General features: G+C 40.7%; 1 protein-coding gene across 1 annotated transcript in view; it reads right to left on the minus strand.

The window, feature by feature from the left end:
• The window catches only part of ZNF644 (zinc finger protein 644), a 122,352-nt gene extending 116,344 nt beyond the window's left edge, over positions 1 to 6,008 (minus strand). The window contains 1 exon segment of the mRNA XM_070405579.1: positions 5,977 to 6,008. The gene's annotated coding sequence lies outside the window, so the exon portion shown is untranslated.
• Between the last annotated feature and the right edge of the window lie 19,599 nt (positions 6,009 to 25,607).

Genomic DNA, 25,607 nt, shown 5'->3' on the forward strand with positions numbered 1-25,607 from the left:
TACTCTCATCCAGATGTACATTACATACAAATACACATAGCTACACAACCCTAGTCTCTCTACTAACGGTCACTACCATACTCATGGTCAACAATTTAAAGGATAAAGAAATTAAGGATGTTGTAACAAAGACAAACCAACACACTGGTTGGGAAATAATTTCACTAAAACGTACTCATTCCAAGTGCATTTATTCATCAGCTGATGGTCAGAAAATGGTATGTGTTCCTGAAGTACTGAACAGCTAAAACTGGAGAAGCCACACTGTGATACCTACGTCTGACTTCCTTTTTAACAACCTTGCCTTTGTAAATAGGAGTCTAAAACATTAGCAAAGGTATATAAATCCAAATCACTCAGGTAAATAATTTCAAGTTACAGTAGAAAAAATAATTAAACAATGATAACAACTATTTTTATTCTAAAAGATACTAGAAAGCTAAGTACTTTATATAAATTACTAGAGGCCCAGTGCACGAATTCGTGCACCAGTGGGGTGTCGGCCTGCAGGATCAAGCCAAAACCAACATCTCCCGAGGGGTCCCAGATTGCGAGAGGGCACAGGCCAGTCCGTCCAAGGGACCCCACTGGTGCACAATCAGGGCCAGGGAGAGACACAGGTTAGCCAGCTGGGGAGGGACTGCAGGAGGGCTCCAGGGTATGTCCAGCCCATCTCACTCAGTCCCAATCAGCCGGACCCCAGAAGCAAGCTAACCTACTGGTCGGAGCATCAGAGCATCTGCCCCCCTGGTGGTCAGTGCACGTCATAGCGAGCGGTTGAGTGGCCTTAGCATATCATGCTTTGATTGGTTGAACGGCCAACCGGTTGACCGGACACTTAGCATATTAGACTTTTATTATATAGGATTTACATGGTATTATCATTTACCATTACCATTTGCCTAGTGCTCACATAGCTAGATTTTAACCCCACCAATTTTACTTCAAGGCTTACACTTTTAAAGCTTATCTTATCCTGCCTCTTTATCCTATATAATAAAAGCCTAATATGCTAAGTGTCTGATCGGCTGTTCAACCAATCAAAGCATAATATGCTAATGATATGCTAAGGCCACTCAACCACTCGCTATGACGTGCACCAGGGGGCAGACACTCCGACCAGTAAGTTAGCTTGCTGCTGGGGTCCGGCCTGGAGCCCTCCCGCAGTCCCTCCCTGGCTGGCCAACCTCCCACATCCTTCCCCCATCCCGATCATGCACCAGTGGGGTCCCTCGGCCTGGCCTGTGCCCTCTCGCAATCCGGGACCCCTGGGAGGATGTCAGGGAGCCAGTTTTGGCCCAATCCTGCAGGCCAGACCAAGGGACCCCACTGGTGCACAAATTGGTGCATTGGACCTCTAGTTTATACATAATTATAAATGCAACTATGACTTTCTGTATATATACACACACATGTGTGTGTGCTGGTGTCTGTGTGTGTGTGTGTATTATTTGGTAAGTAGATAGTAAGCAACAGGAAATTAATTCCAACTTTGGCAAGGCTTTTATCCACCTTCACAAACCATTTAACAATTAGAAATCACTCCTCCCCAATAAATGGTGTTTTGAAAGTACTAGTTATATTTAACGTCTCCCTTAAGAAACTGATGAAAAAGATATGCATTAGGCTTTTGAGTAAAAGGATGAACAACATGAAAGGATAAAAATGTTAATCATGCCTGGAAAGTGTGGCTCAATGGTTGAGCATCCACCCATGAACTGGAAGGTCAAGGTCCGATTTGGGATGGGTTGCAGGCTCAATCCCCAGTAGGGGGCATGCAGGAGGCAACCAATCGCTGATTCTCTCTCATCGATGTTTCTCCCTCTTTCCCCCTCTTCCTTCCTCTCTGAAATCAATAAAAAAATGTTAATCGCTTAAAAGTTTGATAAATAATTGATGAAACATAGGTAAATATGCTTTGTAAACTATAAATTACTTTCATCCTAATACTTTATTCATTTTTTATTTTAAATTAACCTGTTTGGCTCATAACCTTTAAGTTTCTGGACTTTGTACAAGAAGTCTTCGAAGCTGTATTTGCAACTTCAATGAATGATATATACATAGTAAAAGGCAATACCTAAAATCTGTATTTCTCTAACCAACTTCAATTGCACCAATCTAGACTAACAGATTAAAATTTCAAAGAACAAATAACATCTGTACTTTTCACAAAGTTACTTACAAGATCACATTTCCCAGAATCCCAAGTGAAATGGGAAAGCTACAGCTTGTAGACACAGAGTAGAACAAAAATCGGTAGAGGGAGAGTGTAAAGGAAATCCCATGGAAACACTAACCTTAATCCAATCTCATTTTCCCCCAGTCAAGAGAAGTTTGCACTGCTGCTGCTTCTGTCCTGACAGGCTCCTTCTCTCCCTCTTGAAAACCTCTGCTTTTCTCTTCCTGGAAAGTTATCTCACAGGACTCTTGTTTTTCTAGCTAATTGTCAAAGGATGTCCTAAATAATGCTAATTTCCCATAATCACAGTAAGAGTTCCCAGTAAATTCAAAGACAGCAACTCTACAGTTCAACTTTGGCAGATCTAAGAAAAAAATTAAACGTTAGAGCGACTGAGGCCCTTGAGATAAAAACTTTTTCATAAAGGCACCATCTCCTGAATTGAATTTGGTGTTCTACCTTCTAGGTCTCAAATGATCTTTATGTATTTTTTTTTTATGACAGGAAAAAGAAATATTTCAGCCAACCAGCAGGGTGAGCCAGTGCTAGAATCAGTTTGAGTATTCTCAATTCTCTCAAAATTCAATGGTGTAAATGGTTTGCACTTTAAAAACTAAGTCATCATATCTCATTAAATTAGTTTTTTTAAGTTATTGTCACAAAAGTTCTCATTAATATAATAGTATCTAATTAACAAGTAATCTCAAACATACTTTCTCTAATAAACCTGAATTAAAAGACACAGTGTACTTCTAGAACTGCTTCAGTCAGTGCTACATCTCATTAATTTTGTGCAATATTTACAGATCCTCCACCTACAAAACAGACATTCTCGTCCCGGCTGGGTGGGTCAGTTGGTTGGAGTGTAGTCCCATACACCAACAAGTTGTGGGTTTGATTCCCAGGCAAGGCACATACCTAGGCTGTGAGTGTGATCTCTAGTTGGGTTTGTGGAGGAAGCAGCTCATCGATGTTTCTCTATCACACTGATGTTTCTTTCTCTCTCTCCCCCTCTCTCCCTTACTTTAAGAAGAAAAGGGGGGAGGAACTCCTAAAATTAGGGTTCTATAAAATTAGGACTGGATAATTCAACATACCAATTTCTAAATTTGGTGCAAACTACAGTTGCTTTAAGATATGCCTGCAAACCAGTTATGAAAAACACATTCCTACAAGACTAAGACCCACTCTTTTCCTTTGGAATCACAATCTGAGAGTCTAAATAAGTAACCCTAAATGTGTATATGGAATGAGAGAAAGGTGAACTTGATGTTTTCTGACAACCAATTTCTCTAAATTTCAGGTATCATCCAATCACTTCTAAAGGAGTCTTTTCTCCTTGTACTATGAGTGTCTCAATTCAACCACAACCAAAACTCTCCCTCTTATAACCTGAATGACAAATTAAACTTGTTAAATATGTAAGGTTTGCAGGTGATGGAGTCATTTTATAATTACAAATAATCTGGGAGTAGTGTTAATTATCACAAGGCTAGTGTGTAATTAAACCCACTCACTTACATAGTGGTGAAAATTTAAAAATAGCTTATCAACTTTCTTAGAAAAGTCAATGATTTAAATGTACCTTAAATGACTCATAAAAGCTTTAAAACCTCAACATGATTTAACTGTTTTTGTTAAATTTGATATCCAAAAAGTTAAATTGTGATACTTCACCATAAATGATTTTACTACTTGTTTAATTTCTGTCAGAACTTACAGATATACTACTCAGTAGTAATTAGTGTTAAGTTGTTTTTAAATAGGGCCAAAGTAGCAAGTCCATTACACAACTACAACCCTATTACAAAATGAAAGGCACTAGCACCATTGTTTTCAGCATGCATCTCATTTCTTAGGTAATAACTGGTAGTAATGACAGTTATCTCAAACTTTTCAAGAAGTCTATCAAGCTACCTGTTTTTTTTATTTGTTTTTTAAATATATATTTTTATTTGAGATTTCAGAGAGGAAGGAAGAGGGAGAGAGAGAGAGAAACATCAATGTTGAGAATCACTGATCAGCTGCCTCCTACATGCCCCCAACTGGGGATCGAGCCCACAACCCGGGCATGTGCCCTTGACCAGACTGAATCTGGGACCCTTCAGTCCGCAGGCCAATGCTCTATCCACCTAGCCAAACCGGCTAGGGCTGTTTTTTAATTTATGGATCATAATTGCTTTTTGAAAACCCCCAATTAAAACACAATATTGCTGTGAAACTATCTGAAATGTCTGTTATTTTGTATTAAATTGGTTTTAATGAAAATCACTTTAAAACCTAAGTCATCATATCTCATTAAATAAGTGTTTAAGTTATTATCACAGTTCTCATGAATATTACAGTATCTAACACATATTCTCAAACATACTCCCTTATTTTATTTAACCACTGTTAGTTGTAGACAGTCGCATTCTAATACCAGAAAACATAAGCAATGAAAAGAGCAATGGGGAAGAAGCTGAGAGAGAATATTCCATTATGCCAACTTAATCATCTCTGACCCTTAATATAGCATAAAAGAGGTGAGACTAGTGTTCCTTGAGATTCCTTCCATTCTAAAACTATGATTCAGTAATACACTTGTCAATGTGTTAATATAAGTCCTATTCATTAATATAAGAAGAATGCTCTGTTAGGAAAAAAGCTAAAAGGGGGAAAATCTGGGGGGAAAACACACACACACACGGAAAATGGAAGTTTTAGGTAAAGGTGAAAAGTCCAAATTTTAATTTGAACAGAGATCTCAAGTTAGTGATTGCAATGTGTTTAAGCATCCTTTCAATCATTTTAATTTGTTAATGTGATCTGGCCAAAACATTAGTCGTTTCCAAATTTTGTACTTCAAATATTAGTTATTATCAATACACAAAGTCATAAGTGCAGTATAACTTTAAGTCATGTTAGGAATTCTAAAATTTACAATACTATGATTTTAACAGCAATATACATATCATTTTATTAATATTAGTCAAGCCTTCATGTTTCACCTATTAAAATGTCTAAATTATAACTTTATAAAAACTGATTTTTTTCTTACCAAACCTACTAATGCAATATTGCAGCCATCAAGTTCCCTGGATACTTACATATGGCACTGAAGGCAAACAGCCAGATTCCTTTTTTTGAGCAATTTGAGTTGTCTATTTTTTGAAATGTTTTCTGACATATATATTAAAAAAAAAAAAAAAAAAAGCCTAAGCTACTGCAGAGAGGCAATATTCTATTAAAGCCAATCTAATCTATCATCAAGATGCAACAAGACTGGCATTAGTCGGGACTGGCCAGATGAGACGTTGCTTTGGCATTTCTGTTAAAATGATTGACTTGTGTACAAAAGAGGACGATCATTCCGGCCCCCAGCGGTGGTGGGTCCCCTTGTTTGAGTTACTTCTTAATGACTTCTGAAGGAGGACATAAAACTTGCAGCCTACACCTAAGTTGTATACACCAGCTAAATGTATGTCAACATGACTGCGAAGAGTTCAAGAAAAGTTTTCCACTAAAGGTGGCTCAGTAAACCACGGATGGGTCCCGACACGAGAGTCGTCTGCGGAAGTCTGGCCACAAGCAGCCTTTAGCTCCGCCGACTCCCTCAGCTGCCCATCACGAGAAGGGTGCGTGCGGGGCCCCGCACCTCCGGGCTCCCGGGAGGTCGAGCACACACCTGCTTCCCTCGGGCAGAGGCTAAGCTCCCGGGGACACAAAGCCAAGGGGGTCAGACCTGGAGAAGCAAAAGGCTTTAGCGGGCACCCACCGAGCCCCCGGCAACCCACGCACTGGGGGCGAGTTACCTCTGGCAGCTACTTCCCGGGCACCTAGCGGCAGAGCCTCCTGCAGAACCCGGGCGAGGAGAGGGAGCAGCGGTCCCGGCCCCACGTGAGCGGAGGGATGTGCACAGTTAGTGCCAGAGCCGGCGCTTCGAACAGGCGGGCGGGCGGGCGAGCGCCAGCAGCCCGCAGACGGGGGCCGGTGCTGCCCTCGGACGCCCCGTTACTCGGTGCCAGGCAATGGCGACCGCCGGGCTCCCCGAGCCGCCGGGGCCCCGGACAGATCGCGGCCCCTTCCCCCGACTGCTCACTGGCTGCTCGGCTTCATGTGACTAAAACAAAACCCCCAAGTCTAGTGCCCAGCTCAGCCCCTTTGTGTCCGCCACCGGATCCTCCGACGCCGCCGCCGCGGGTCCTCCTCCCCTCACCCCCCCCCCCCCGCCCCCGCGCGGCCTCCGCCGGGTCCCGCCCCGCGGCGGCGGCCGCCGCTCACCTCAGGCTCCGCCGCCCCCCGCGGCCGCCGCCTCCCCGAACCCGGGGCCCGGGCTCCTTGGGCAGCACCAGCTCCGCCTCCTCCGCCGCCGCCGCCATCTTAGCCTGTGCGGCAAAATGCGTCCTTTTGGATGGTTGGGACCCAGCCTAAGGGCGTAGCTCCCCGGCCCGGGCGCCCCAGGCCGCGTCCCCCAACTTCGTCCGCCACCCGCAGGCCCGCCGCCGCCACAGCCCCGAGGCCCAAACCCACTCGGGTCCCGGGGAATCCGACCCAACAAGCCCTGAAACTCACAGTTTGGTGCCGTGTGCGTCAAACCGGGGCGACGTTGGGAGCGCGCGGCGTCCCCGCGTCACACGCCGCTCTGTACGCTACTCGGCTCCCAGGCCCCCCTCCGCTCCCCGCTTTTCGCCTCCGGCCCCGGTTCCCACGGCGCAGGCGCGTGGCTTTCCCGCCTCTGCCGCGCTGCGGGCCGCGGGGGTGGCCGGCGAGGAGCCCTCGGGCCGCCGCGAGCCGGGCGCGGGGGGGCTGCGGGGCCGCGGGGCCAATTAGGGACGCGCGGCCGCGGCCACGGCGCACCTCGGTCGTCGGGTGCCAGCAACCCAACAAGGTCACCTCCCCCAGTGCTGACCTAATCACTCTCAAGGAGGTCCCCGCCCCAAAGTAGGCACGCTCCAAATATGGTGGTGCCCAACTCCGCAAGACCCGAATACTTGGGCAGGCCCAGGCCCTTTAAGGTGGAGCAGGCCCGGCTTGGGTCTCCACGGCTCCTGGCGCGCCAAGATGCCTTTTCTCCTCCCGCGATGGAGGAAAGCAGCGGGAGAACTCGAGTTTGCCAGTTGCAGCTGCAGAGCAATGGCACGGGAAGGTGCTTGACTCTGGAGGGGAACGGTCATTGGGAGGTGGTGGCCCAAGTGGCATCTCAACCAGCGGAGCAGCCGTCCCCGCCTAAAAGGTGCTCTGGGGTAGGTCCGACCTGCCTCCGTGAGGATACTTTCTCCCTGCATTACTGAGAGGCCCATGGGTCTTCACATTCAAGTTATTACAAGAAGCACCTGAGATGCTGGTTAACCCTTCAAGGAGTCAGTAAGTCCCAGGAGAGTGCTGGAAAGCTTCCTTTTTCACAAGAATTCTCTACCAGGAGTCTGAGGGCAGAGCTATTAAAGGTTGTTGGTTGTCTTTGCTTTTGAATCGAACAGAAGTTGCTAACATGTTTGACATGCACCAAAAGTTCCCGAGAAATCTACTAGTCCGGCCTTAATAAATGACTTGGCTTTTCTGAATCTGTTCCGTCATTTAAAAATAAAAATAAAAAGTTTTTATTAGTTTAGCAACTGCCATGAGCTGTGTTCCTCCAAATCCTCAAGATGTTGTTGGTGTTCAGAGGAATGCACCATAATTGCACTTATTTGAGAAGAATGAGAAACAGTCTCTTTCCTATAGGATGGTCTCTTCACCATCATCATCAGCGAAAATAGATTCCAAACAACAGATGTTTGTACTTGTTGTGTTAGTTAATAATAATAATAGCTAACACTTTGGGGCGCTTACTATGCACCAAGCAATGTTTAACTCATTGAATTTCATTACAACCTAATAAGGCAAAGAGAGGTAAGGTAATTTTCACCAAGTCACATAGCTGTTTGAGCTCTTTCAAAATGCAAAGTCTCTTTCTTCATTTACACAAATGAGTAAAGAATAAAATATAAGTGTGTCTGTTTTTTCTAGCCAATGGGGTTGGGGGTGGGTACCTTTTGGGTCATTTCACCTACAGAATCCATTAAAATTAAACATTCTCAGTTTACTATTGGATTTACAATTAAAAACAAAAGTATTATGTACTATGGAAATTGTGACAACCCTATATCACTGCAAAAACAGTTATCAAAAACAGCAAAAAACTCTCTTGTGAATGTACACCACTCACTCACTGATCTGCAGACAGATCACAACACAAGCAAATAGAACCACTTAGAACTCAATCATAACCAGACATTTGTCTCACCAATGAAGCTGTTGTTTATACAGTACTGGAAGTCAGCAACTAAATTGTAATGCCATAGAAATAATAGTAGTAGTAAATTGTTATAGTAAAAGTAGTGACCATTTATGAAACTCTTTATAAACAAAATACATGTCAAAAAAAATCGGTGCATCAAAGAAAACTTGCTAAGGACAAAAAGTTTGAATAAGGTAATGCAGAAAGAAAGAAAAAAAAGCAGGCAAACTGGAAAAATCCAATACCCAGTTATGTGGCTCAATGCCAAAATAGTTAAAGACATTAAATCTCTAGTTGAGAATGAAAATCAAGATGTGAAAAATAGTTTGGGAGAAAATTTACAAAGCACACCTACTCTCTGATGAATTCACCTGATGAAGAATCTTAAAAAAAAAAAAGGAAAAACAAGGCCTGGCTATAGTTAATATGTTAAAATCTGACAATATTAGCACAATATATGAATCCATTAGTTATTCCAGTGAATGGAATTGCCCAATAAAACATACAAATAAGGTATAGTCTCAAATGACCTAATCAAAAAGAAAACAATTTTACATTGGTTAAAAGCAGGCAATTCTCCACATTCCAATACTTCTGAATTCCAGGCAAAAGAAAAAAAATGAAACATTGGTTAATCCACTACCTAGTAATAAAGTCAAGTTTTGTATTTATTGTAGGACTTCACTGGTTCTTGACATACTGGTACCTCTGAGTACCAAAACTATAAGTCTCATTTGTGGAACTGCAAATGTTACAATATGTTTGTTAATTGGGGTTGGGGTAGGAGGAAATTCACACAGAGATGAAGAAGTAAACAGAGATCAAACCTCTTATATTTATTTTTGTCTCACACTATCCCCAGCACAGAGCCTCACACCTAGAGGGTATGCAACAAATAATCCTGTGCAATTCAATCAACATTCACCAATTACTTACTCTATGCAAGGCACTGTGGTAGGCACTGTCAGGAAAACAAAGAATAAGATAGCTCCTTGCACATATTCAATAAGTAGTAGTTGAATAATGAGGAGTTTTATTGTTCAATAAAAGAACTACACAACAAAATATAATCAACTCTTAATTTACCAGGGAATGGGGTAGATGAGGAAACAAGTAATGAAGAGTTCAAAATCAGGCCCTGGCCAGGTACTAGCTCAATTTAAGACTGTTGTTCAGATATGCCAAGGTTGTGGGTTCCACCTCTGGTCAGAACACATACAAGAGTCAACCAATGACTGAGTAGTGGAGCAGCAAATCGATTTCTCTCTCTCTCTCCTCTTCTTCTCTCTCTATAATTTTTAAAAAAAGATTTCAAAATCATAGTTAAAACAAAATCTTATAAAACATGGTACAAAATAGGTTTAGTATAAATATATTTTAAATTATATCTAGTATTTAGGAGCATATTTATTATTCTAACTCATCAGCATAGCAGAAGTAAACCATGAAAATATTTGAGCCTTTTTCACCGAATACCTGTACGGAAAGAAAACACTGGGCCATGGATACTGCATAAAAAATATTTAAGAAATTAGTAAGGAAAAGTCCAAGAAAATAAGAATGAAAGGACAGAGGAATACGAGGAGATTCAGGCAAGAGTTAACATCACAGAAGCCAGGGAAGTATTGGTAACAATTTACTACTGTAATAACCCCAAAATCTCAATAGCTTAACACAGTAAAGCTTCATCTCTTGTTTTCTTTCTTTCTTCCTTTCTTTCTTTCTTTCTTTCTTTCTTTCTTTCTTTCTTTCTTTCTTTCTGTTGTTGAAACTATTACAGTTAGAATCAGTTAGACCCCATTTCACCCTTTTTGCCCCCCCCCCCCCCTCTCCCCCGGCCTTCATCGCACTATTGTCTGTGTCTATGGGATATGTTTATATATGTTCTTTGGCTAATCACTTCACAAGCTTCATTTATCATTCATGTCACGCTCTATTACAGTTAGTGGGAAGGGGAGGATAGGCCTGGGAGCAGTTATTCAGGCACCTAAGTTTCTTCCATTATGTAGTTTTTCCATCCCTTAGGTCTTAGAGTCTTCTACTGGCTCCTTTACAGGAAGAGAGGAGGGAGGGTGGGAGGGGCCAAGCCCAGAAGTGGCACACATCACTTCTCACTTTCCACTACTCAGAACTCTAGGCACATGGCCCCACTTAGCTGCAGGTGGAGGCTGGGAAATGTGGTTTGGCTGTATGCCTTAGGAAAAGGAAATGGACTAGTGAGCACAAAGCAGGGTCTCTGTACACCTTGTGTAAATGTAGCAAAAAAGGTTATGAATGATAACTGGTGTCCATTGGATGTACAGATAATTCTTACCCTGGTAAGACTAAGGCTCAGCCCCCTGCAGTGGGTTCAGGAGTAAATGAAAAAAAAGGAGGGGAAATAGAAACTGAGTCTGATCAACTATGAAAACCTAACAAGGAGTCAAGTCAAGCAACTGGACTTGCAGGCTGAGAGACAAATCCAGGCTTTGGGGAAATGCCACTGTTCAAGGATTCTTAGCAACTAACTGGCCAGCCTTCTCCTGGTAAGAAGAAAGCCCTCACTAGGCCTTCTTCAAACTTCCACACACATTCAACTTGAGAAATGCCTTTATTGTTTATTTTTTCCAGAATGAAAGATTCCAGATGTTCTAGAATATTTGGTTGAGATACATCCAAGTAAAAAGGGCATCTCTCATTTCAAACATTGCATGTGGTTTACTAAAGAAAATGAACATAAAGTAGTAAGCCAAAACATTGCCTTATATGTATTGATGTTCTTGTAATCAATAATTGGGAAATATAATTGTACAAATGTATTCTTTTAACTACATGGCGATAATTGTAAATTAGACTTTGATATCTCTAGTTTAATTGTAAGTAAAATTAAATGTCTTCAAATTGAACCTTAAAATTTCTATCACATATTATTTACTTCAATTTTTTAAATATGTTGTAAGAAAGAAAAGAATGGTGGTTGTAATCTAAAACAAAAATAGATTTAGGAAACAGTCTGGAATAGAAATATAGGTCTAAAAATATAACATGGTAATATCATCTCTTTTTTTATTATTCATTTCTCTTTTTATTCCAGGACACTAAAATGTCTCTTGCAAGCTCTCTGTCAGATTCCTTCCTGGTTGTCTTACTTCATCCTCAACACACAATGGCTGTGGTCTCCAGGCAGCTGATGAATTTAATCCCTTTTCACCCAGACCTGAAAGGTGCACTGAAATTATAGAGTCATCCCCTCTTCTAATCTTCTAATGTTCTGGGCATTGTCCCGGGTCCTTAGACAATGTGAAGGCAAATAGAACACACTCAGCTCTCAAATATCTTATGGTAGAACAGATCAAAAGTCACATGCTCAAAGTGCTATTTGCATTTTAAAGTTGACAAAGAAAGAGGTCAGTTTATTGTCCAACTAATGTCCCATGCAGTGATGAGAATGCTGGGAGTCATTTTCCTCTAGGGTTTGGCTCTTAGCTTGCAAGTTGAGAATCAGTTAGACTAGAATTGATGAAGCTCAAATGCATGAAATGTGCAGGAGAAATATATATATATATATATATATATATATATATACACACACATATATATATATATATATATACACACACATATATCTCACATGTTAATATATTAACTTACAGTAAAAGTTTTGAATGCCAAAGACAATTAACTATTCAGGCAGATTGGTTAATGCTCTCCCTCCCCTATAGAGCAGGATGCCAGGAACACCAAATTACTTTCTCAATGAGTAAGGAATTATAGGAAAATAATCTTAACAGATGGTGTCATGAAACTTTGATAGCAAACTGCACTCTGCCACGAAGATGTCAAAGGAGCTTAAATCATTAGTCTGCTCTCACCAGAAAAATAACTTTTATTTTCCTTAAAGATATATAACAACATATTAAAATCACAAAAATGGACTATTTTTATAATCCATATTTTATCAATTCTGTAACACTTTTTAAAAGTATTGTACCATCTCTGAAATCAAGATGTATTTTACTAATTATAGTTTATAACTGGCATTTTTTCATTTCTTAGGAGATTTATAAAATAATAGCATATTTCAATCAGTGATATCTGATAGAATAACTCCCTGACATTTTTAGAAACCATTCTAATTTCTGTTTTGGTAAATTGTCTTCCGTAAACTTAGTAGTTGCCCCAGTATATCATTATTTACTGTCTAAGTTCAAAACTATGTCAAGCTTTAATCTCTTCAATTTATGCTCTGATCAGGCTGTTAAAATTGAGCTAAGTTCCCAAGGGATACAGAACATTGAAGGGTAGTTCATAGCCAAGTTCTTTCTTTGCAACGTGAGTAACCCAGAAGTAACCTTCACCGGGTTTTGACCCCACTTTTTGCTACAGGACCCTTAAAACCCCTGCAGAGTTCCTTGGGGGATTCTCATGTGTATTAAAGAATAAGTCCTACCAGCTACCTCATTACTCCCCTAATATGACAAGCTGTCTTCAGTGGCTAGTTTGAGCCTTCTGCTAGAAATGAAGGCTCTCACATGGCGCCACCATTTTGGGCCACAGCTATATCCATAGCTGACAATCTGGATACACATGGTACCAAGGCAGACTGGGATCCCTAGTCTAAGTTTTTATTTCTATGGACTATTTTCAAAATATTTACCTACTATGTGTCAGGCCCTATACTAGTCACTGCAGAGACTGTAGTAAAGTGTCCGTAGGGTCACTCTGTACAGTTGTGGAGTTTGTGCAGTGCACAAAGACACTCAGCCAATCAATGAATGGCATCTAAAGTCCAGCCTGTACTTTACTCACCAAATCATGCACCCTAGTGCAGGGCTGAGTCTTCAGAAAAGGATGCCAACTTCTTCCCACAAAAGTGCCTTTCCATGTGAAGCAATCTTTTCACCCAAAGGCCTATGCCAGCCTATTTCTAGTTATATTCTACACAGAGTGTCAGCCTTTTTAATCCTTCTGCTAAGAGAGTCTCTAATTCCTCTTTCCTAGTTCACACAAAAGGAATTGATAGGCTACTGGGTCCTAAATACTTATCCCTGACCTCAAGGAGCTTAGTGTCTAATGAAGGGAGATAAACAAAGGGGAAAAAAACACACCATTGTGATATGTGTGATAAGTGAAAGATAGGAGTAAGCACCCAGCAGGGACTTGGAAACACCAAGGAGGAGGACCTAAGCCAGTGTGCGGGAGGAGAGAAGGGTTCCTGGAGAAGGTTCTCTCTGCCTGGAACCATCTCCCCACTCCTTCACCTGGGCTAACTCCTACTCATTCTTCAAGTCTCAGCTAAATAGCTCTCGCAAAGGGGCCTTCCATACCCCTTTACCTCACTCCCACATAACATCTCTGCTTTCTCTTCGTTACACTCATGTGTACAGTAAAATCCACTCTAAATGAACAAATGGAAGCCAAAAACTCAATTTCATAAATTTCAAGGTCCTATCATTATGAAGTTAATGAAATGACTGGGGTGAACCTATGTAGTTTGCTGGCTAGAGCTCCAAGGATCTGGCTTGTGATAAAAATCTAGCCTGGTCTCAGTGGAGTTGAAGGAAGCTGCTGGTACTTTACTTCTCCAGCTCGAATATACTAGGAATGATTCTAGGTCTTGTGACGAGCTGGGAATTCCAGAATCACAGCACTGTTTCCAAGAATCTCCAGTTACTTGGCACCCATTTCATCTGCCTAACCCAGAAAGATTGGAAGAGGAGAATACTGAGAATGTAGAATCCCACTTCTTTCATTCAACCTTGCCTCTCCACATCCCAAGTTAAGAACTTGATCTGAACTGAACAGAGAATAGGATTAATGGCCAGGTGTATTATAGTTGCTTTGCATTATCAGGGAACATGATTTAACTATATTTTACTTTCATTTACTATAATTTCTTGTTTAATGTCCACGTCCTCAAGACTATATACTGCATGAGAACATGTTAGAAGTTCATATTGCATCCCTTACTCATAGTGCAATTCTTCACTCATATTAGTTGCTTAATAAATATTTGCTGACGTGAATGGATGTTATATCTAAGCTGAGACCTAAGAGACTTTTAAAAGCTAGCCCAGGAAAGGGGAGGGCGGCAGTATTCTGTGCAGAAGGAGTAACATGAAAGGAGCCTAGGAAGATCAAGATAGTGTGGCATGTTTGGAGAATGACAAGTAATTCACACGGCTAGAATATAGCACAGGAATGGGGAGTAGGGAGTGGTGAGAATTGAAACTGAAAGGGGAAGCAGAAGTCAGGTCTCAAAGGTCAAGAAACTTGAACTTTACCCTAAAGGCAATGAGTAACCATGAATAGGTTTTACAAAGGAAATTATGTGATCAAATTTGCATTTTTAGAATGGTCTGTAGAGTGAAAATATTATTGAAGGGAGTAAAACTGGATACAGAGAGAGAGAATGGGATATTTTCAGGATACAGCATGGTGCCTATATAGCCATAGCATATGTTAAAGGAAACTGCCCTGTTCTCAGCCCACATGAAGAAATGGTCTTCAGCAGCCCTGCCTTGTACTTTGCAAGCCTGGTTCCTCTAACACTTGGGTACAGCTAGCTGGACCATGGATGGGAACCTGATCCAAAGAAAACTAAATTCATAGGCTGGTAAATGGTCTATGATATAACTGGCATGGAAAATAGTAATCAAGACAGTATGACATTTTATGATCGACAGATAAATCAATGGAAGAGAATAGAGGGTCCAGATTTGGCCACAAACATATGGTCAATTAATTTTCAGCGAAGGTGAAAAGGCAAAAGTGAAAAGTGGTGAAGAATAGTTTTTTCAACAAATGATACTGGAAAAATTGAATATCCATATGCAAAAAATTTAACTTTGATCCATATATCAAAATTAACTCAAAATTAATCATAGACCTAATGTGAAACCTAAATTGAAAAACTTCTAGAAGAAAATTTTTGTGAACTCATGTTAGGCAAAGATTTCTGAAATAAGACACTAAAAGCATAATTCTTAAAAGAAAAAATTGATAAAATGGACTTCAGAATTAGGAATTTTTGTTCTTTGTAAGATTCTGTTAAGAGAATGAAAATCTCCAGATTAGGAGAAGTTTTTTGCAATCACATAATTGATAAAGGATTTATATCCATAATATATAAAGAATTCCCAAAACTCAATAAGTAAACAAATAACCTGATTTAGAAAGTAGATGAATATACAGGAACCTCATTAGAGATGATATACTGATGCCAAATAAGCACAGGGAAAATGTTCATGAGTCGTTAGGAAAATCCAAATTAAAACCACAATGAGATATCCCTACACAAACGTGAGAATGGCTAAAATTAACAAGACTGCCCATACCAAGTGTTGGACAGGATATGCAGCAACTGGAACCCTACTACCTTGATTGTAGAAATCTAATATGGTATGACAACCTTGAACAAAATTTAGCAGTTTCTTTAAGATGTTAAATATATACACCATATAGTGAATATGATTTATCCCCTTTACTCCTGGGTATTTACCCAAAATAAAAGACACATCCACGCAGACTTGTACAAGACTGTTCATAGCAGCTTTATAATAAGAGCCCCAAACTGAAAACAACCGAAAGGAATACTTCGTGCATGGCTCTTTTTCTGTGAAGCTCTCAAAAATACAAACTAATCTGCAGTGACAGGAAGCAGATCAGCAGGAGCCTATTGTGGAGGAGGAAGAATAGACAGAAGGAAGGGTAAGGGATTGTGGAGGAACATGAGGATGATTGGTTGTGATGGATATGTTCATAATCTTGATTGTAATGATGATTTCAAAATTGTAGATATATATCAAAATTTGCCATAGCTGGTTTGGCTCAGTGGATAGAGCGTCGGACTGCAGACTGAAGGGTCCCAAGTTCAATTTCAGTCAAGGGCACATGCCTGGGTTGCGGGCTCGATCCCAGGTTGGGGGAGTACAGGAGGCAGCCAATCAATGATTCTCTCTCATCATTGATGTTTCTATCTCTCTCTCCCTCTCCCTTCTTCTCTGAAATCAATAAAAATATATTTTTTAAAAACTTATCAAATTGTACACTATAAATATGTACAGTTTCAATAAAGAACTTTTCTAAAACTCTTTAAAATTTTTCTTTTAAGAGAAAGATAGTGGAAGGAGTAATAGCACTCTCATTTGACACATTTCTACTTGTTATGTCAGGCAGATGAGATTATTTCTTTTGCTAGATGCTATCCATTTTTCTCTGTAAACTTGGCAGCAAACCTTTCTGCACAAAGTGACCTGAAGGAGGTAGGCAGAAAACTTGAGGATAGTGAAACCAGTTTGAAACAGCTGCTGTTGAGAATGGGTGAGCCTGACCTTAGCATCTGGGCAGTATTGGTGTTCTTGTGGACATTAGAGACCAAGAATCTGTAGTGACACCACTTCTGAATCATTATGTAATCTTCTCTAGCACAAGTCAGCAGTACAGTGATGAGTCTTCTCATTTCTCTGAACACGTCTTATTTTTTAAAAGCTTCTTTTATCTTTTGAATGCTCAGATATCTATGGCATCTGCTCCACATTTTGCCAGACATGTCAAGACAATTTTTCATTCACTCATTCATCCATCCAATAAATATCTATTGATATCCTTTGACTCAGGTGTGAGGTATCTAATGGCACTAAATATACAGTAGTCTAAATATAACAGTCCCTGCTTTCAGGCTTCTATGCCTAAATAAGCAACTTGATTCCCCAGGCTCTACCCTGATCCCTTGTAGACCTCAGGAGACCAGACACTTCCCACGTACAGGTCACCCCCGAGACTCATATGAGCTACAGATTACCTGGCCACCCTTAATTGAGGTGGCCCCATTGCATGTTCCAATTTTCAAACTGTTCCTGGCATGTTCTTCCTTTCTAGTGTAAGTATGGTGAGCTGAGAAGTATGTGGCCAACATTGAAGTCCTAGGCTTTATAACTGGAGATCCAAGGGCAAAAGGAAATGTGCACAGACAGCTAGTACACTGTCAGTAAGAGCTTTAGGTATTTTCTCCCCTCAATATTCAATAAACCTTCACAATGACCTTCTCTTAAAGGTAAATGCTAAACAGCTGGGTCATCCAGCTTGGATAATAGATTACTAAGAAATCTTTACATATGAAATAATGTGGCACTACTCTCTCAAATGGAAGTGCCACATTAAATTATTTATTTGTATTTATTGTCTTAATCAGATGCCCAATAGTCAAATACAAAAGGCTGTGTGGTTATATATATGGGATGTTGAATTAAAAATCACATTGCTTCAAGGGCAAATTAAAAAAATAAGAGTTTCTTTCTACCTTTGAAAGTCTTTGTTTTAAAGTACCCTAAGAAATCCCATATAAGATCACAATTCTAGGCCAGAATCCAGTGTTCAGTGGTCATGTAGCTGTCAATATTCTGTTTGCGAGGCCACCGGCAGAAGACAGAGCTAAAGGTAATAAAAGAAGGAAAAGGTTAATAAAAGATATATGCATGTTCTTTACTGTTGTGATCCAAAAACTTAAAATTAAAAATATGCACAGATGCATAAGGGATGTTTCTTTTAGTGAAAAGAGGAAAAACAAATCCCTAAGGGTTGGGAAGAGAAATTGATGAGTTTGGCAGCAGGCTTTGGAAAAGAGCAGTGATAGCCAATCTGACTAATAAGAAAAAAATGTTGCAAAGAAGCACTAGGACCAAAAAGCAAGAAGTTTTTTGAATTGTACAGGAAAACAAAGTGGTCTTATAATAGTCCTTGAGGGAAGGTTTCTTGTCTCAATGAAATTTTCCTAAATAATAAAATGGGGGGAAAGGGCCTTTGCCTGAAATATCCATAAAGAGATAAAGTATTACTCTCTTTTCCTATGGGTAATAATGAATTTTTTATAGGAAAAGTAATCATGTGCCAGATATTTCCCTAAATCAGGCCAATGCACAGATTCACCATGTAGCCATCCATGATAAGGAATGTGGCTGAAGATTCCAGGAGGGTCACTATTCATAATTAAATAGAAAGGTTACATCTAGCCAACTATTAATATTTTGCCTGCAAGTATACTTGACAGAAGAAATTGCTGAAATGGGAACAGAAAATAAGAGAAGATCCAGGAATTTATCGTAATTTGATCAGCAACCCAATTGGAGAAGATTGGTGCTGGAATTCCTCATTTCCCCCCAGCTTTTTGGAACCTTAACTGTCAAATATGGAGCTTTTAGAGCTTAATGTTATAATGTGCTCTTGGTATTATTGTTTAGTTAAATAATCAAGGAATCTATATATATATATGAAAGCCTAAGCAACTGTCTGACCCTTTGACTGTTCGCCTGGTAGCTATGACACGCAGTGACCACCAGGGGGCAAATGCTCCAACCAGTAGAGGAGGGAGCCTGATTCCTTGCGGAATCGGCTGTGGATTAGGTTGCTGCTGGGGCACTGCTGGCCCCGAATCTGCTTCACCCGAACCCTGGACCCAGAGAGGAGGGAGCCTGATTCTGGGGTGCATCACTCAAGAACCGCCCTCTCACAATCCAGGACGCCTTGGGGGATGTCAGAGAGCCGGTTTTGGAGAGTCTGCGAGGATCTGGCCAAAACTGGCCCAGTGCATGGATTCATGCACCGATGAGGTCCCTTGGCCTGGCCTGTGGGGATAGGGCCAAAACAGGCTCTCTGACATCCCCTGAGGGGTCCCGGATTGTGAAAGGGCACAGGCCAGGCTGAGGGACCCCACTGGTGCACGAATCTGTGCACCAGGCCTCTAGTACTTATATAAATAACTCTAAAACATTTTTAAGACAAATTACTTCGTGAATTTCTTTGGTGACTTGTGAAGAATTCCCCCTCCTCCCAAAAAGACAACTTACTCTGTCTACTCTCACTGCCTCCTTGGTTTATGTCTGAAAGGATAGGCCAGCAGAGCGGTCAGGCAAACCTTCATGAAAACGGTTTTTCTCAGTTGAGCTTTTGATAGGTACTTGGCAGCCATGAGTTTATGAGTTTTCTCTCTGTAAAGTACCAGAGCACAGCATGTCTATGTTGCTTGACAGTTAGCCAAGTTTGGGGCTGCATCATCATCAGACTGATTCTGTCAGCTATTATCTATCATGAGACCACTGGGTACAGGGGCACACTGTTCTTGATACTGGGCACAATTCTATGGGCAAGATTGACAAGGTCCCCGTTCTCATAAAACTTACATTCTAGTGTGTTGACTATAGGTCAACGCTAGGGGTTGATGTGTAAGAAACTACTCTGGCACTTCAAGCAAAGGATTCTTAGGCAATCCTGAGTCAAATGCGATAATAACTGTTAGAAGGGGGAAATAATATTAGGGTATTAATCCTAAGAGAGACCTCCTGCTTAGGAAGCCAGAGGTTGTTCAGGCTGACAGGTTTAGGTGCAGGAATTAAGGAAAAACATATTGTTTTGCAGGTAGGGAGGGCAGCTCAGTGGGGGCTCAGTCAGAGCCAGAGGAAAGCATTCTTGGAACAAGAGCAGGCTGTTGCTTATGTGCTATGATTTGCGATGAATTGGGAAAGCTGCCAGTTTAAAAATGTCTCTTCCACAGATGTCTGGAAAATGTGAATGTTTACTTCTCTTGGGAGAGGTGGTGGTTACAAGCATGGACTTTGGAATCAGGCAGACTTGTTTGTGAATTGCAGCTCTGCAACTTACTAACTTTGGAGAAGTGCATTCTCTCTCTTCGCCTCAGTTTCCGCATCTATAAGAAGAGTATAATCATGTCCCCTTATAGCAGTGGTTCTCAACCTTCCTAATGCCACGACCCTTTAATACAGTTCCTCATGTTGTAGTGACCCCCAACCATAAAATTATTTTCATTGCTACTTCATAACTGTAATTTTGCTACTGTTATGAATCGTAATGTAAATATCTGATATGCAGGATGTATTTTCATTGTTATAAATTGAACATAATTAAAGCATAGTGATTAATCACAAAAACAATATGTGATTATATATGTGTTTTCCGATGGTCTTAGGCGACCCCTGTGAAAGGGTCATTCGACCCCCAAAGGGGTCGCGACCCACAGGTTGAGAACCGCTGCCTTATAGGGTTTTAATAAAGCTTAAACGAGTTATAAATCAAGCATTATCACAGGTGCTCAGAAACAGGAAATACTCAATAAATGATAGATATTCTTAATGTTATGTATATTGATTAATTCACTCATTTAGCCAATTAACACTCATTGAATGACCAGCGAGGTGTTGTGCTGGCCATGATGTAATGGGTAAGACAGTCAGGGAAGCAACTGACTATAGTAAAATGTGAAAGGTGCCCTAAGAAACAATAGTAGGGAAAAACTTTTTTTTTCTTTCCCAAAACAGGAAAAAGGAGGTAAAGACATTTCAAAAGGTGGAACAAAAAAAGGCTCAGTAAGTGGAAAATGTTTTAGATCCATTTCTTTCCAGAAACTGAGATGTAGATGGTCAATATAAAAGGATTCTTCTTCCTATAACACTGTGTTCCCTTGACGACTGTGGCACTGTGCTCCCCCGGGTTTTCTGCAATTTCTCTGTAGGTCTGCCTCAATTTCCTTTGTGGGATATTTCTCATTTACCATTATATGTTGGAGTTCCTCGAGATTGTTCGAGATGCTTTCCTAACTCTGCATACTCTCCTTAGGCATCTCATCTGTTACCATAATTTCTAGGGATTTCAATTACCATCTAAATAACTTGCACGTTTTTCTCCTCTTTTTTTTCTTTAGCCTCACCTGAGAATATTTGTATTGGTTTGAGAGAAAGAGGTGGGCAGGGGGAAGGGGGGGAGGAGAGAGAGGAGAGAGAGAAGCATGTGCCCTGACCAGGAATTGAACCTGCAACCTTTTGGTGCACTGGGTGATGCTCCAACCAACTGAGCCACCCTACCAGGGAATTCCCCATTTTTATATTTATGGCAAAGCTCATAAATTCTTATTTCCAACTGACTGATATTTCCAATTATTTAGTGACTGTCTTCTCTTGGTTGTTTTAAGAACACTTCAAAATCAGAATGCCTTAAACTAATTTACCTCCTTTTCAAAGCCCCTTCCAGTGTTCCCTGTCTCAATAAGGGCCCCACCATCCACTCAAGTGCTGTCCAAGTTAGAAGCCCGACAGTCATGTCTGACTTCACCTTCAGTCACCACATTTAATCAGACATCAACTTTTCTCCTTCTACCTCTTCTATATCTATGTCTCAAGTCTCTTTGTATCACTATCCCCATTGCCACCACCATAGTCCACCTAGATGACATATTCTCTCCCCACATTTAGTCTACTTCACTCCCACCTAATCTGCGTCTTTATTCAGATCTCGGATGGGGGTTGGGGAGGAGGAGGAGACATTGAACAACAGCCAGAAAATGCAAATCTATCCATGTTAATACTTTATTTAAAACCCTATTGGAAAAGGAGGAGAAAATGGGAGATATCTGTAATACTAGCAACGTTAAAAAATAAAATAAAAATAAATAAAAGCCTTCAAAGACTTCCCATTGCCCTAAGGATAAATCCCAAGCTCTTTACCAAGCTTTTATTACTCTCCTAGCTCAGTCTTCCTGAAGGCTGTTTCCTGCGACACACTCTCCAGGCTATTGCCTGCCTCATGAGTTTTCCCACAAGTTGTTCCCTTGCCTAGAATGCTTTGCTCTCCTTTTCACCCAACTCCTCTCCGTCATCCTTCAGGTCTCACTTCAAGGTTGATGCCCACTGAAACCTTCCCAATGCCTCATTCTAGGGCTAACTCCCCTCTTACTCTGGTGTTTCATTATTACAGACAGTTTTCAAGAACCCACTGTGGGCTGGGCACTGTGTCTGGAGGTGGGAATATGTATTAGTGAAGAAAAAGAGACATAGCACGGTCCTTGTAAAGCCCAAAATATTGTGGGAGAGACAGAAATTAAGACACAATCACACATAAATGTAAAATTATAATTGTAAAAAGTGCTATGAAATAAAAGTACATGATGCTTTGAAAGGACTTGGTGTGACAGGAAAGTGTCCCCAAGGACATGACGATTGATCAAGACCTGAAGGCTGAGAGGGTGTTAATAATGAGTTGAAAGGAGGTAGCCATTTCCTGCTGGGGGGCAGCATACCACAGGCCTTGTAACAGGAGGGATTTAGATGCATTTGAGAACAGAAAGAAGGCCAGTGTAACTGGAGAGCCAAGAACAAGGGGACACCTATAAGATGTCCTGCAGCAGGAGATGGGGGCAGACTTTGCAAGGTCCTGAAGGCTCTGCAAAGGATTTGGGTCTTTTTGCTAAAAGGGGGAAAGTGGGAGGAAAAAATAAGAGCAGATCTGCATTGGGAAAATATCACTGTGGATGACAGTGTGGAGAACAGATAGCAACTAGGTGAGAATGGATGGTTCCAATAGTTAAAATGCTGAGGAGGCTATTGAGAGATGATGCTAGCTTTGATCAGGGAAGTGGTAATAGAAGGAGAGAAGGTAATTTGTCAGGGATATTTTGGACATGAAATCCATAAGCTTTGGTATTGCATTGCATTGGGAAAGGGATGCTTTCCTACTCTTCTGGCTTCCATGAAGACGATTTTGTTTAAAGTTTCCTGGCTTCTTGTCTCCTCTCATCTTCCTTCCATGTAATTGATGAGTTTGGGAGGCTCAGCCCTTCCTGCTTTCTCTTTTGGACTGGCTGCCTGCAAGAAGCATGAGCTTGGTCTGCACGGGGTCAAGTTTTTTGAGAGGGCTGCAGGGTTCTGCTGTTACCAGGAAACAGGTAGGTAAACCTTCCAAAGCTGAGGTTCAGAGTTAGGAAACGCATAAGTCACATTCTTCAACCTGGCCTTCATAGATAGTAAAGCTGACACATGGATCTCTATCTTCCTGATTCTTAATCTGCATCTTTATTCAGATCTCAGATGGGGGTTAGAGGAAGGAGACAATGAACAATGATGACGTCTGGGTTTCTTGTTTATACATATGCATAGATTATGGTGCCATATTTTTTCTTCCCTCCCTCCCTTCTTTCCTTCCTTCCTTCCTTCCTTCCTTCCTTCCTTCCTTCCTTCCTTCCTTCCTTCCTTTCCTCCCTCCCTCCTTCCCTCCTTCTTTCCTTCCCTCCTTCCTTCCTTCCTTTCTTCCTTCCCACACGCCTCCCTTCCTTCCTCCCTATCTTCCTTCCTTCCTTCTTCCTTCTTGTCTTTTCTTTTTCAGATGGGGCAGCCAGAACTCACAAACTTAAAATTTGGGATATCTTGAGTTTGAGATAACTTTAAGATGTGGTATGGAAATGTCAAGTAGGCACTTGTGTATACAGGTCTGGAGCTCAAGGGGACAGCCTGGACTGGACTAGAACTTTAGGAGCTGTCAGCATATACATAACAATCATGGGGATGGATGAGCTCCTCTGGGGAGAGAGTATAGAGAAGGGAAGAAAGGTAGGCCTGAGCTTCAATGAACCACAATATTAAATAGCCAGTTTGAGGAGGATGAGTCTGAGAATGTAGGCCAGTTTGCTGATATTGAAGCAGTTCCAGATGGGGAGTGGGCTCGGTTGGTGTAGCTCAATGGTTAAGCGTCAACCAATGAGCCAGAAAGTCCATGGTTCAATTCCAGGTCAGGGCACATGCCCAGGTTGCGGGCTTGACCTCAAGTGTGGGCCATGCAGGAGGCAGCTGATCGATGATTCTCTATTATTGTTGATGTTACTATCTCGCTCCCTCTCCCTTTCTCTCTGAAATCAATAAGAATGTATTTAAGCCCAGGCTGGTTTTTCTCAGTGGATAGAGCATTGGCCTGCAGACTGAAGGGTCCCAGGTTTGATTCCGGTCAAGGGCACATGCCCAGGTTTTGGGCTTGATCCCCAGTGGGGGATGTACAAGAGGCAGTCGATCAATGATTCTCTCTCATCATTGATGTTTCTATCTCTCTCTCCTTCTCCCTTCCTCTCTAAAATCAATAAAAATATATTTTTTTAAAATGTATTAAAAAATAAAAAGATAGGCCATAGGCAAAGGACTGAATTGGGGGGGGGGGGGGAGGAAAGAAATATAGAGCCTTATGGGGACGATGCTGCATAGAAGATATAAGGCTTATATATACATTGAGCATTGACTAATAAACACAGGGTTCATATTTAGTCTCAAAGCTTATAATAATTCAGTTATTACAATTGTATAATGCCTTTCAGGCAGAGAGTTTGAAAGACTATAATTTCTCAGTCACTACTGAATCCTCAGCTATATTCATCAACACAATTCCAAATAATTCAAAGAAATCTTCAGATTCCCCCAAATATGTCTGGCTTACAAAATTATAATTTCAACATGTTAAAATATACATTAAAATAAGAGTTGGAAAGAAATGTGATAACAAATTCATAGCAGTAGGAGAGTAATTTTTTCCCTTTAAATCTACCTAATGTCTAAATATTCTAGTTATTCTATTTGGTATTATTTTAATGAAGTTTTTGTATTTTGTGGATATTAATCTTTTGGTCATTGCATATTGTAAATATTTTCTCACAGTCTGTTACTTCTTTTAACTGTGTCCTTTATTTTTTAACATAAAATTTACCACTTTAAGTATACATATGAGTGGTTTTAGTAAATTTATACAATTTTGAAAATGTCAGTACACATTTTAGAACACTCTTCTTGCTTCAAAAAGTTACATTGTGCCCATTTGCATCAACCTCCTCTCCCTCTCAGCCCCAGAAAATTACTGATCTGGTTTCTATAGTTTAGCCCTCTCTAAATTTTTATATAAATTATATATATATATATATATATATATATATATATATATATGGTTTCTTTCATATAGCATGGTGTTTGTGAGATTCATCTACATTGTTAGATATACTAGTATACACAGTTTGTTTCTTTTATTGCTGACTTTTTTATTTATCCATTGTAAAGATATATTTGGTTAATATGAAAAAAGTGTTGTGAGGACATACCTCTGTTTTCATACTTTTGGGTAGATACAATAGGAGTGGGTTTTCTGGTATATATAGTAACTTTTGAAGAAACTGCTAAATTATTCCAAAGTGGCTGTAACAAATTGTGAAGTTTCCAGTTTCTTCAAATCCATGGCATTGCTCAGCATTAGATGTCAGTCATTCTTATGGGTATGAAGCAGTATCTGATTGTGATTTTAATTTGCACTTACCTAATGACTAGTAATGCTGGGCATCTTTTCATGTACTTATTGCCATCTGTATATTTTTTTTGA

The sequence above is a fragment of the Myotis yumanensis genome, unplaced genomic scaffold (assembly GCF_028538775.1).
Source record: "Myotis yumanensis isolate MYYU_CA2020_CCGP unplaced genomic scaffold, mMyoYum1.0.hap1 SCAF_2, whole genome shotgun sequence".
Taxonomy (NCBI): domain Eukaryota; kingdom Metazoa; phylum Chordata; class Mammalia; order Chiroptera; family Vespertilionidae; genus Myotis; species Myotis yumanensis.